The sequence below is a fragment of the Monodelphis domestica genome, chromosome 6 (assembly GCF_027887165.1).
Source record: "Monodelphis domestica isolate mMonDom1 chromosome 6, mMonDom1.pri, whole genome shotgun sequence".
Taxonomy (NCBI): Eukaryota; Metazoa; Chordata; class Mammalia; order Didelphimorphia; family Didelphidae; genus Monodelphis; species Monodelphis domestica.
This window is the reverse complement of record NC_077232.1, coordinates 296,202,318-296,215,998: the sequence shown is the minus strand read 5'-3', so window position 1 is coordinate 296,215,998 and position 13,681 is coordinate 296,202,318. Positions and strand designations below refer to the sequence as shown.

Below are 13,681 nucleotides of genomic sequence, written 5' to 3'. Positions count from 1 at the left end.
AACTCCCATTGCCGTTATAACCTTTATTATTCTTCTGCCTTGGAACCAATCCATAGTATTGTTCTAAGGAGGAAGGTAAGACTTTTTTCAAAAGGGAGTCAGATTTGGAATTAGAAGGGATCTCAGATGTCACAGATTCCAATTCTCTATTACAGGATGGTAAATGGAGGCCCAGAGACAGGATTTGCCCAAAGTCACTCACAGGTGTAGTCAGTGGCAGAGTATGGAGTGGCCTCCTGTCTTCTGACTGCAGAGCCTTCATTTTTTCACCAGTGGTTCAAGAGGGCCATGATGGAGACAGTGACCTACATTTCAGTGAAAGGGTGTAGAACTGACTGTGTCACACCTCTCAAACCTTCCCAGTTCCCTACCAAGAAAAAACCCAACCCAAACCACTGAGGGGAATCCCTCGTGTGAACATTCCATGATCTCAGAGGTTTCTGGTCACTCAGGCTCTCAGAATCAGCCTGGAACCTTCCCGCCATGCCATCAGGGGCAGAGCCTGTGTCCAGGGCCTTCTCTCCACACCCCAGTGGCCCCCTTAATTCAGGTCCCCATCGCCTCTCACAGGAGCCTCCTCTGTCTCTTCCCCCTCCCCCCCAACCCGTCTACCATAAGCTGCCAACCGACTTTCCTAAAGTGCCCTTTCTGACCCTGCTGCTCTCTGTCTCCAGAAACCCCAGTGGCTCCATCTTGCCTCTAGGATCACATCAAAAGCCCTTGGTTTGGCATTCAGAGTCCTTTACAGTCAGTCTGGGCTGCTCGGACAGGGGTTCTATCTGATTGGTTAGTTTACTTCATTTCTTAGCCAATCAAAGACCTCTCTGGCCTAGATTGTTGCCCTAACCCAGCTGTTTGTAGGTCCTCTGGTACATAAGATGAAGCCAGGAGTGACTAGGCCCAGAGGCTTCTGAATTGGAGAGAACCTTTGAGATCATCTTGTCCCATCCCCTTCTCTTACCAAAAGGTAAACTGAGGCCCAGCCAATGAGCCAGAAAACAATTTTTAAATATTTTTATTAATTTATTCCTTTCATTATTTTTTCCAATTACACATAGAAACAATTTGTGAACAACTGCTTTCTGACCTTTTGCAGTCCACGTTCTTTCCCTCCCTCCCTCCTTACCCCACTCCCCAGGCAGCAAATAATCTGATTAAGGTCATTCCCGTGCTGTTGTGCAACACAAATTTCCCTATTCCTCATGTTGGAAAAGAAGACCTAGCATACGTGTAAGAAAAATTCATGAAGGAAATAAGGCAAGAAATGGCATGGTTCGATCTGCATTGACACTCTGATAATACCTTCTTCTGGCAGTGGATAGCACTTTTCTTCCTGAGTCCACTGGGGTCGTCTTGGAACCTTGCATTGTTGAGAGTAGTTTAGTCATTCCCAATCGATCACCATCCAATATTTCTGTTACTATGTCCCATGTTCTCCTGGTTCTGTTTGCTTCACTTTGCATCAGTTCCTACAAGTCTTTCCAAGTTCCTTTGAAATCATCCCTTTCATCATTCTTATGGCACAATAGTATTCCATTACAACCATATACCATGACTTGTTCAGCCATTCCCCAAGTGATGGACAGCCCCTCAGTTTCCTATTTTTTGCTGCAACACAACAATGGGAGCTTCAGCAAGCACTTATTGAGTGTGCCCACAGCAGGCACCCCTGGAAGCACAAAGACAAAAAGGAGACAGTCCCTGCGTGCCTTCAAGAAGCTCACACTCTAGAAACATAGACCCTAAAGGCAGAAAGTGATAAACAGTGAGCACAAGGATGCTTTCTTCATCTAGGGGAGAGGCACTAGCAGCTGTGGGCATCAGGGAAGGCTTGTGGAGGAGGCAGCATTAGAGCTGAGCTCTTCAGAAAACTAAAGATTCTGAGAGGGGCAGTGAGAAGAGAGGTCATGAGGCATGGGCAGAGAAGAGGCTTGGGGCATTGAATGTGAGAAACAGCAAGCAGGCCAATCTTCTGGTTGAATCACAGTGTGTATGAGCAGAGTAATGTGTCACCAGGGTGGAGAGGGCAAAGGAAGTCAGATCAAATGACCCTACATGCAAGAGAAACCCCTGGAGCTAGGCAGGAGAGGGGACACATATAAGTGTCTGGATTTGAACCCAGATCTAGACTCCAAATCCTAAGGAATGGCATTATAGAACCATAACACAAACAAAGGTCTCCTCCAAGCAAAGAGGAAGAAAAGACTTCCAATCTCCCCATCATTCCAGCTCTTTCTTCCACACTCTTCTCTTCTGAGCTGCACATCTAAATTATCATGTCAAAGACCCATAGTCCTAACAAATGGATCTTTTTGCCTTGGATTCATAGCTGTCCCCTGGGTGCATCTGGATTCATCTCCTATCCCATTATCAAGATGCGAGAAGTGGTCTGGCAAGTTGGAAAGAGCCCTGAAGTCGCCTCAAGGTGGAGGACCTGGCCCAAGACCTCCTTCTAAACTGAGTAATCCTGGGTCCCATCTTCTCAGGAACTCAATTCCCTCTTTGGAATTAGAGCAGAACAAGGGGGTAGATGAAATGATTCCTAAGGTCCCCCCAGCTCTTCGCAGGCTGCCCTCTAGTAACATCAACCTTCATTCCATCTCTTCACTTCCTGTTGAGTGATTGCCAGGCAGAGATGGACTCATCAAATAAAAAGACCCTGGAAATCAGCAGAGCCCAATCAATCTTTAATGAAAAACCAACAAACAGCCCGAGTCTTGGCCAGAGGGTCAGAGGTTGAAGGCAAGGGCAGCTCACTGGCCTGCCCAGCTTCCTCAATGGCTGTCAAGCCACAGAGGGCTGCCTCCCACTCTAACTCCAAGCACTATCTCTCTGTGTGTTTCTCTCTGTCTCTACTTCTGTCTCTGTCTGTCTCTGTCTCTCTGTCTCCATCTGTGTGTGTGTGTGTGTGTGTGTGTGTCTATCTCTGTGTCTCTCTGTGTCTCTCCCCTTCTTTGTCTCCCCATCTCTTTCTCTGTCTCTGTCTCTCTCCTCCCAAGAACTGTTGCCCACCATTTGTGGATTTGTGAGTAGTGATGAAATGGGCAAATACATGTAGTTCTTAAATAGTTAGAATTCTTTCTCTGGTGGAACTCCTTCCCAATGGTATGTCGAAGGACTAGAGAAGGCAGGGTAAAGAATCTATTGACTGAAACCAATCAGGACAGTTGGAGCAAAAAGCTCAGATCCTGGAGGGGTAACTGAAGTAATCTAATTAGCAAATGACTATCCCCCATGTTGTTTCTGGCCAAGTGACATGTAGCCAGGGGGTCCAAGAGACAAAGCCCCAGGCCCAGAACACTCCCTCCCCTTCTCTGCCTCTTGGCTCCCTTCAGATCTCAGCTTCACACCTTCCTTCTTCAAGAGATCATTCCCCTTCACTACTCACACCTTCCCTTTGAGATTGGCTCTCATTGACCCTCTGTACACCTTCGATATCGATAGCTGTTCCCTTGTTGTCTTCCCCTTTAGACCCTGAGCTCCTGGGAGGCCCAGACCAGCTTTGGCCTTTCTTTGTATTTCCAACACAGTGCTTGGCATTCAGTAAATGCTTAATCAGTGTTGTTGACTGGCTATTTGATCTGAGCTTTGTTCCTGGCCTGCTTTCCAACCTCTGCATCCATCACCTAAGTCCTCCCATAATTCTCCAAGTTCTTGGTGCTTGCCATTTTGCTTACAGCTGAAGGAGATCAATTAGGTAAAAGAGTCTCAACAAGTCGTGTTTTTTATGCTGTTCTTGGTCTAGGGAGAGAGGGAGGACTCTTGGCATCTGGGTATGAAATCCGGTTTCTCGATAAGGCCCTGAAATAAAATAGCTATTACCAAGGCATGCAGAGACTGGAGATGTTGACAGCTGGCCCACCATGGTGGGAGGTGAATGCCAGGAGGGAATATCTGAGGGAAGGCACTTTGCACCCTTCATTGCTGGTCTATTCCAATAGGCAAGCTTGTAAAGACAGCCAAGATTATCTCAGGAGCTGGCCTCCAGTCAATCGCCTCCATTGTGCAGAGGTTGGCCTTCCTTCTTGAGTCTCAGAAGCAGCTTCCCTCTTTGCTAACACTAAACATCCTACCAAATTGGCTCTGTGACTTTAGGCAAAGCCCTTCCTCTCTCTGGGCTGCCTCAGTTTCCTCATCAGCAAAAAATACATAAGGAAGGGGGCATGCTATTGGACTCAGTGACTTCCAAGGGCTCTTGCCAGCTCTGAATCCAACATTCTCTAGTATTAGAGAACAGGGTTCCTGCAAGTAGACCTCAGCATGGGACCTGTTATGAGACTTCTGCTCTCCAATGACAAATATCAGCTCTTCTAGAAACACTAGGAACCCACCAACTGGGATTCTCACTCAGGACATTTTTTCCAGTGGCTACTGGGATTGGATTTCTACTTTCATAAATTTCTTGTTCATCTTCTTTGGCCATTTATCCATTGAGAGAAAATAAATTTGTTTATTTTTTTAAATTAAATTAAATGTAAACAGAATCACCAGCCTGGGTCCTTTCTTGGAGCAGGACACTCTTGAGCACATCTTGGGCATCAGGAAAGGAGGACGGGGAGAGGGAAAAGAGTAAAACAGGGAAAAGCAGGGGAGCTGAGAGAGGCAGGTAGAAAGAATTGGGAAGGCAACATGGTTTAGGGGACAGGAGAGGAGATTTCAAGTCAAAGGACTTGAATTCAGTTTTCAGGTTTGTCTCATCCTACTTTACTTCCCCTCTGACTTTAAAGTCCCCCCCAGCTTCAAGCATAGCTAGGATCCCAGGATCCCAGAGGACTAGGAAGATTTTCTATAAACTTCTTGTTATTGTTGCTCAATTGTTTCAGTTTTCTTGGCAGAGATGCTGGAGTGGTTTGCCATTTCCATCTCCAGCTAATTTCACAGATGAGAAAATTGACTTGCTATGTTGTGCTAAAAATATAACTAGGAAGTGTCTGAGGCTGAATTTGAACTCAAGTTTTCCTCACTCCAGGACTGCCATTGTATTAGCTGTGCCACCTACATAATAATAAATAAAGAGCAAAAGTGTGTGTGTGTGTGTGTGAGAGAGAGAGAGAGAGAGAGAGAGAGAAAAGTTGGGATTGTGTTTGGCTTATGTCTGTTGCCTCAGTATTCACCCAGACAGCCGTGATCACCCCTTCCCCCACTCCCCAGGACAGACCCTGGATGCTGGTTCACACATCATCAGACCCTTTACCAATATAGAACATGTCCCTTCACCACCTGGGGAGCCATAAGGCAGGTTATCAGCCCCATTTTATAGAAGAGAAGGGTTCTCCTTCTGTCTTGCTCTTTTGCACCCTCTGCCCCTCTTGGCTTGACTGAAGGCAAGGGGCAGAAGAGGGGTCTTACTCTGTGTGCTGTTCTGGTGCTCCCAAAGGGAGTGAAATGCAAGGCTCCATGGAGCCTGGGGCTAGAGTAGAAGGATGTTGGCTCTGCCAGTCAGTAGCTGTGTGATGTTCCCTCCCTGGACCTCAGTTTCCCCATCTATAAAATGAAGGGATTGAACTAGATCACGGATTTGAGTGCTTCGACCCATCTGAACAGGCATCTGTCAGGAGGACCCCCTCATTGTTCACATGCCTCTCATGATTGCTTAACTGAGAGCTGTTATCACTCACAAAGGCACAGACTTCAGAGAACCATGGGAAGATGTATATAAACTGATGCACAGAACCAGGAGAACAATTCCCTCAGCAATGGAAGTTTTGTCAATGCAAAGTACAGAACCAAATTGTGGAAACTGAAGGCTGCAAACTTGTCACAACCAACTCTGGTCCATAGAAGAGAAGAGAAAATGTGCCTCCCTCCCTTACTGGCAGAGGTCTAGGGGGCTACGGATGTTCTGGTTAGTTCTCATCATCAAGTCTCATCAAGGGACAGAAAGGATTATTGGAAAATGGAGATGATACAGCAACAAAGAAATCAATTAATATTTAGATGGAAATGGATGCCCTTGTGACTTTCAGACCAGGCGATGTCCCCTTTGGGTCTGTTTCCTCAAGCTCTGGGATCTTCTTCTCAGGCAGCCCCAGTGATTAGGACTCCCAGTCATCCCTTATGTAACTGCCACCCACCCAAGCTGAAGGCAGGCCACCTGGGCTAGAGCCCACTGTTGACCAGAACCTGCCCTTTGGACTTCAGGAATGTGCAAATCTGTAGTGGCACGATCCTCATTCCCTACTGCCCGAGAACATCGGGGTGACCCCCCACCTACACAAACAGCTGGCTAGGCTAGCAAATCACTGTGTCAACTGTTCCCTCCTTTGGACATCCTGTGCTGGTGCCAGACTGCCCTTTTCTCATGGGCGGGGGGAGAGGGGGAGCCCCACCACGAAGGGACTGGCCTGACCCCAAGGACCTTTGGACATTGGCTATTTGGAAATTGGATCTCACTGCCCAGGATAAAAGGGGTCTAGATTTTCCTCTTCCTGGAGCTAAATCTGCCTCAGCAACTTTCCCCAGGGCTCCTGATCCTTCCTTCCTTCCACAACCAAGCTGAGCAAGTTCAATCCCTCTCTTCATGGCCCTATTTGTGATTTTCTTAACAAAGATACTGGAGTGGTTTTCTATTTCCTTCTTCAGGTCATCTTACAGACGAGGGAACTGAAGTATACAGAGCGAGGTGACTTGCTCAGAGTTACACAGCTAGTCTGAGGCTGGATTTGAATTCTTCTCTGAATGTTCTCCATCTTTAATGTTCTCTTTAAAATGTGGCCTCCAGAAATGACCTAATTCTTTAGACACTGCTCTGAGCTCTAGCTTCAAAGGAGGAACCCCACCAGATGGGCCCCAGGATAGCATCACAGGGAAGGCTGGAGTGGGTTGTTTGAAGCCCTAACAGCCCCAAGGTCTTTCCCCATTCTCCAGGAAACAACCCAGCATATCCCTCTATACCTAAAGCAATTTCCACTTGAAAGGAGAGAAGACTTTGTCTCTGCCCTAGGATGAACCCTTTTGGTATTGTTTGTTGGTTAAGTTTTTGGGTGCCCTGGTTAGCCCAAGAAAGTCCTTCTGGAGAGTCACAGGAAGTGAGATAGCCAAGTTCCTAAGGTGTCCCTGGAGGGCGACAAAACACAAATCACAGAGAATTATGAGAAGCCTCCCTGAAATCTCCCTGACTTCCCATGTCAGGAGAGATGGGCTGATGCCTTCCCAGCTAGAGGCAGCCTCATCCATCCATCTCTGTCTGTGCCCATCTTAGTAGGTTTGAGATCCCACCAATCACATCTCTTCCTGCAAAGAATCATCAAGAAGAGAAGAGTTCTTCTAAATCTCTGATAATCAGAGAGATGCAAATCACGACTCTGAGGTATCACCTCACACCCAGCAGATTGGCTAACATGGCAGCAAAGGAAAGTAATGAATGCTGGAGGGGATGTGGCGAAGTTCACTAATGCATTGCTGGTGGAGTTGTGAATTGATCTAACCATTCTGGAGAGCAATTTGGAACTATGCCCAAAGGGTGCTAAAAGACTGCCTGCCCTTTGATCCAGCCATAGCACTGCTGCATTTGTACCCCAAAGAGATAATAAGGAAAAAGACTTGTACAAGAATATTCATAGCTGCACTCTTTGTGGTGGCCCAAAACTGGAAAACGAGGGGATGCCCATCAATTGGGGAATGGCTGAACAAATTGTGGTATATGATGGAATACTGTTGTGCTTTTAGGAATGATGAACAGGAGGATTTCAGAAAAAGCTGGAAAGACCTCTGTGAACTGATGCAGAGTGAAATAAGCAGAACCAGGAAACTACGATGACCAACTGTGATAGACTTGGCTACTCTCAGCAATACAATGATCTAGGACAATTCTAAGGGACTTCTGACAAAGAATGCTATTTATCTCCAGAGAAAGAACTGTTGGAGTCAGATCCAGATCAAAGTATACTATCTTCCACATTAGCTTATTTAGGGTTTTATTTGGAGGGTTGGGTTTTATATGAATATTCTCTTACAACAATGACCAATATGGAAGTATGTTTTGCATGATAGCACATGTATAATCCAGATCAAATTGCTTCGCATCTCTGAGAGGGGGTAAGGAAGGGAGGAAGGGAGACAATTTCAATCTTGTAATTTCAGAAAACATTATGTTGAAAATTGTTATATGTGTAATTTTTCTGGAAAATAAAATATTTGAATTTTTAAAAAGATGTTGCTTCAAGCCAGGGATTCTCAACTTGGGCTCCATTACCTGGGATGGAAAAAAGACAAATCTTGGTTTTCACTAATCTCAAGTTGTAATATTTGTATTTTCTCCAATTATGAATTTTAAGAAAACTTGATTTAAGGCAGAAGTCTAGAGGCTTACCCAGAATGGTCAATGGTCTAGAGACCAAAAAAGCTAAGAACCCCTCATCTAAACCTATTTTTTCTACCCAGTGATTTCTCATTTTCCCAGTTCCTGCTGAATGGGGCTTCTTCCTAGACTTATTCTTAGATTTATTACGTACAGGGCTGCTCTATTTGATGGATCAATGCTCATTCTTGCTTGTCTATTCTATTACCCAAATTGGCTTTTCTACTTTTTAACCTCTGTCAAATAGTGATATTGACTACTGCTTTATAATATAATGTAATAGATTATTTCTACTTTTATTTTTTTAGATTTGAAGCCCCCTTGTCTTTGGTGGGTGAGTTGACCCTGTATAAAACATATACATTAAATTAAATTAAATTAGTATTATCATTTTTATCATATTAGTATAGTGCTGCCAGGTGCAATAAACAGCTTTCCCATTTTTAAATTTTACTTTGTTTCTGTAAGGAAAGTGTAACAGTTGTATTTATATATAAATCCTGAGCATCTTGTAGGATCTTTAAGCATTTTGTAACTATTTTAAGTGAAATTTAGCTGGGAAAAGGAAGGAAGGAAGGAAGGAAGGAAGAAAGGAAGAAAGGAAGGAAGGAAGGAAGGAAGGAAGGAAGGAAGGAAGGAAGGAAGGAAGGAAGGAAGGAAGGAAGGAAGGAAGGAAGGAAGGAAGGAAGGAAGGAAGGAAGGAAGGAGAGGAATAAGGAGGCAAATACATTTATTAAACTTTTCTTAGGTGCTAACTACTGACAAAATACAACCGGAACAAAGTAAGACAGAGGAGTTCCTGAGAACATCCTACTCTAAATGAAGGAGCCAGACATTAAAGAAAGGTCAGCTTTTGCCTGACTGAAGGGAAGGCCTTGATTTTGGCCAGTTTTGTCTGCCACAGCCTCAGCCCCTCCTTGGATGCCTGGCCACCCAGAGGGCAGGTATCCTTCCCCAAGAAATTCATCCTTGAGCAAGCATTTATTAAGCAGCTACTAAGTGTCAGGCCTGTACATAATGCTCGATGCCTAAGCTACAAAGAAAGGCAAAAGCCAATCCATGCCCTGGAGGAGCTCCCAATCTGATGGAGGAGATCACAGGCTAGGTACAAGGATAAATAGGAAGGGATCCAGCAGCATCCGGAAAGCAGCAGAGTTAAGGAGGCCTGGAAAGACTTCCTGTACATAGATGGTGAGATTTCAGCTGGGACCTGAAGGAAGCCAGGAAGAGGAGGAGAGGAGGGAGCACATTCCCATGCCCAGAGCTGAGACATGGAGGGACTTACCTGTAGAGCAGCCAGGAAGGACAGGGTGCCTACAATGAAGAGAGTGTGTTGGTATTCCTTGTTGAGTCTAAGGTATAAGACTGGAAAGGGAGGAGAGAGTGGCCCAGGGGCCTTGAACATGGAACAGAACATTTTGTATTTGACTGTGGAGGGTGATAGGGAATCACTGAACTTTATAGAGTGGAACTGGGGTGCAGATATATGACATGGTCCCCCCTGTGCTTGATAAAAAGCCGTTTGGGGGTCAGCTGAGTAGCTCAGTGGATTGAGAGTCAATCATAGAGATGGAAGGTCCTGGGTTCCAATCTGACCTCCGACACTTCCCAGCTGTGTGACCCTGGGCAAGTCACTTAACCCCCATTGCCTCGCCCTTACTGTATTGATTCTAAGGCAGAAGGTTAGGGTTAAAAAAAAAAAAGCCCTTTGATGGTTGAATGGAAGATGGACCAGAGTACAGAAAGATTGGAGGCTGGCAGCCACTCCACCCCCACTGCAATAGCTCCTAGCAATCATCCAGGCAGGAGATGATGAGAGCCTACACCAGAGCCTATATTCTGGGGCACCTGGAGCCTGGTGTTGCCCTTTGTAGAAATAGGGGAAGCCAGAGGGATCAGGAGGGGAAGGTTTGGGGAGACAGAGGAGTTCTATTTGGGAAGTGTTGAGTTGAAAATGTCTCCTGGACATCCAGAATGTCTGAGATGTCTACAGAGAGGCAAGAATGGAGCTCAGCAGGGAGCTGGGGCAGACCAGGTAGATTTCATTTATTTATTTATTTTATTAATATTGTTTTAAACCCTCACCTTCCATCTTGGAATCAATACTGTGTATTGTTTCCAAGGCAGAAGAGTGGTAAGGGTTAGACAATGGGGGTTAAGTGACTTGTCCAGGGTCACCAGGCTGAGAAGTGTCTGAGGTCAGATTTGAACCTAGGACCTCCCATCTCTAGGCCTGGCTCTCAATCCACTGAGCCACCTAACTGAGCCCCAGGTAGATTTTAGAATAGAGATCATGAGAGCTGATGAGATGTCCAGGAGAAGGAGTATGGCAGGAGAAGAGAAGAAGGCTCAGGATAGAGCCCTAATGGACCCCAATGGTTAGGGGCTGTGACCTAAAGAGGATCCAGCAAAGGAGACAGAGAAGGAGGAAAACCAGGAGAGAGAGGGGAGTCCATTGGGAGACCATAAGACACCATTGAGAACTGGGGAGAGCAGGTTTGTTGGGGGAGGAGGAGGAGGGGGCCAGGTTGTAAGGGGTTAATAATAAGAGGAGCCACGTTTCCCCTCCGTAGATTGGGTTGTACTTCCAGGTGTTGAAATGAGGAGGGTGGTCATGGGAGGAGGGGATAGTGGGGGGAAGAGCTCTAAGGCAGAGTCAGACAGTGGTTTCTTTGTGGTTTCCAGATGGCTCAGGTTTCCCCTGGAAGTGGTTAATGGTTCAGCTTTGCTCAGCCCTCTCTCTTCAGCACCCACGAAGCTTCCCACGGGTCAAGGTGCTCACAGGAAGAGCTCTGAATGGCCAGCATGTGCATACATGAAATGGCCTGGCCCCTCTGGTCCAAGAAAGAGAGAAGAGGTCCTTTGGGGAAACTGAGACACTTGGAAATTAGAAGCCTGGTCTGTTGAGACCTGAAGAGGAAGTCTGCATGTAGCAGCTTGCCCCACATTATGTGTAAAACCCCAAACCAACATCCCCAAACTCCTCTCCCAAGGTGAATGAGAGGGCAGAACCAAGATGGACTTAGTAGCAGCAAAAACTGGAACCACTCCCAGCATCCTCTCAAACCAAGGTGAATGAGCTACCCCCAGGGATGGGAAGAGGGAAAGCCACAGGTTCCAAGCATTGAGCTATGGGGGCCCCCCAGAACTCTGGAGTTGGAAGGAGCCTTAGAGGCCACTCAGTCCAATTCCTCTCACTGGAGACCCAGAGATGCCCAAGATCAAACAGAAAGGTAGCAACAGAAGTGGGATTTGATCCTGAGTCCTTTGACCGGTCTAAGACTTGTGTTTGAAGTCTGACAAGGGTTTGGAAAGAACCCTGCTACATTTTCCCCCTAGCCCTAGCCCTTCTCTCTTACCAAGGGCACCTACCTAACAGTGTTACTACCCACCTAGGCTATTTCCAAGGAGACTTTCTGCCTTCATCTACTACTCTTTCATAAAGCTTCCAGGATCATCTTGCTTACACATAGACTTAGTGAAGACTCCCCTCTGTTCAAGAATCTTCAGTGGCTCCCAGCTGCCTACATTCATTAACCTGACACTCAGACCCTCCAGAAACTGGCATCATTCTTTCAAGCCTGATCTCCCACTATTCCTTTCTATCCACTTGATATTCTGGCCGAAATAGAGAGAATCGAACTGGAGGAATTCCTTGTGAACTGGAACGACCTCCAGGAATTGGCAGAGTGAAAGGAGCAGAACCAGGAGAACATTGTACACAGAGACCGATACACTGTGCCACAATCGAACATAATGAACTTCTCCATTAGTGGCAATGCAGTGACCCAGGACAATTCTGAGGGACGTATGAGAAAGAACACTATCCACATCCAGAGGAAGAACTGTGGGAGCGGAAACACAGAAGAAAAGCAACTGCTTGATCACATGGGTTGATGGGGATATGATTGGGGATAAAGACTCTAAATGATCACCCTAGTGCAAATATCAATAATATGGAAATAGATCTTGATCAATGTCACATGTAAAACCCAGAGGAAATGTGTGTTGGATATATGGGAGGGGGTTGGGGGGAGGGAAAGAACATGCTTTTTGTAATCCTGGGAAAATGCTCTAAAGTAATCAATTAAATAAATTTTTTTTTAAAGTAGAGAGAACCACCCCAAGCATATTGTTTTTTTACTTGGCTCACATGAGTCCCAAAGCCTAGAATACGCTTTTCTACTGAATTTTTCCACCTCAAACACCTTCTCCTCCAGGAAGTTATCCTTGATTCCCAAGAATCACAACTTCTCTTTCAGACTGGGTTTCAGTCCCACTTCACACATTTACTAGCTGTTATAGCCCTAGGCAAGTCAATTCATCTCTCTGGGCCTCAGTTTCCTCATCTGTAAATTTGACTTGATGATCCCTAGCTTCCTTTGTAGCCCTTGATCTGGAACCCCATGTCCCTAGACCCTCACACAGCCCATTATTTGGCCCCTCTCTGATGTACTTATGTACTCCTCCCCATTATCTCTCTGGGTTTGCACCTTATTTCCCTATTAAACTCTAAGCCTTCTTGAGGGCAGAGCCCTCCAGTCAGTACAGAGCTCACTGTGCACACATCATCAGTGCATGGAAAACACCACACTTGTGGCCAAAGCCATGCCCACTCTCTGTCCTCCCTGATGTTTCCCACCTGCTCATCCATCAGAGCCTTTACACCTCAGCTTCTGGGGACATTCTGGGTCCAGATGGCCCCCTGTGTATGCCTAGAAGGGACAGGAGGAGGAGAGCTAGAAGGGCTCTTTGTACTTGGGAGGGTGGGAGTAGGGCATGGCATAGGGTGAGGGTGTTCCCAAATGTGCCCTTGTCCTTCTTGTCTCTGTACCACGGGCCAGGTCTCAGAGAGGGAAGGGAGCCCAGCAGCCTGCCCAGAAGCTCCCAGAGCATCATCTCCCACTGAGAGGCTATCCAGCCTCCAGCAAGGCCACCTGCCACAGCTCATCCCACCTGGGCACTGTTCCAATGGTTAAGGAGGCTTTCCTGCCCCCAAGCTTGAGGGTTTCTCTCTCATCCATCATGGTCCAGTCCAACTGGCCTTTTGGATGTTTCTCCTACACAGCATCCATGGTGTGCTCCATGCCTTTGCAATGGCTGTTGCCCATGCCCAGCATGCCCTCCTTTCTCACTTCTGCCCCTTGGAGTCTCTGGTTTCCTTCCATGCTCCATTAAAGTACCCCCTCCTTCAGGAAGCCTCTCCAGAGGCTGCTGCTTCCCCCAAAGAGTATTTACTTTATACATCCAGAATCCCATATAATCTCATAAAAGCTTAACTACCAAATCTCTGCCAAGACCAAAATGCACACTTCTAGGCTTAATTTGCGTTATTAATATTTTCTCTTCTTTCTTAAGTCAAGGCAATCAAGAAAACAATTA

At 46.2% G+C, this 13,681-nt stretch overlaps 1 long non-coding RNA gene across 1 annotated transcript in view; it reads left to right on the top strand.

Moving 5' to 3' along the window:
* Positions 1-2,669, top strand: part of LOC130455134 (uncharacterized) — a 5,991-nt gene extending 3,322 nt beyond the window's left edge. The window contains exon 2 of the long non-coding RNA XR_008913057.1: positions 2,330-2,669. This is a non-coding gene — a long non-coding RNA (uncharacterized LOC130455134). The remainder of the gene's footprint in view (positions 1-2,329) is intronic.
* Positions 2,670-13,681: the final 11,012 nt, after the last annotated feature.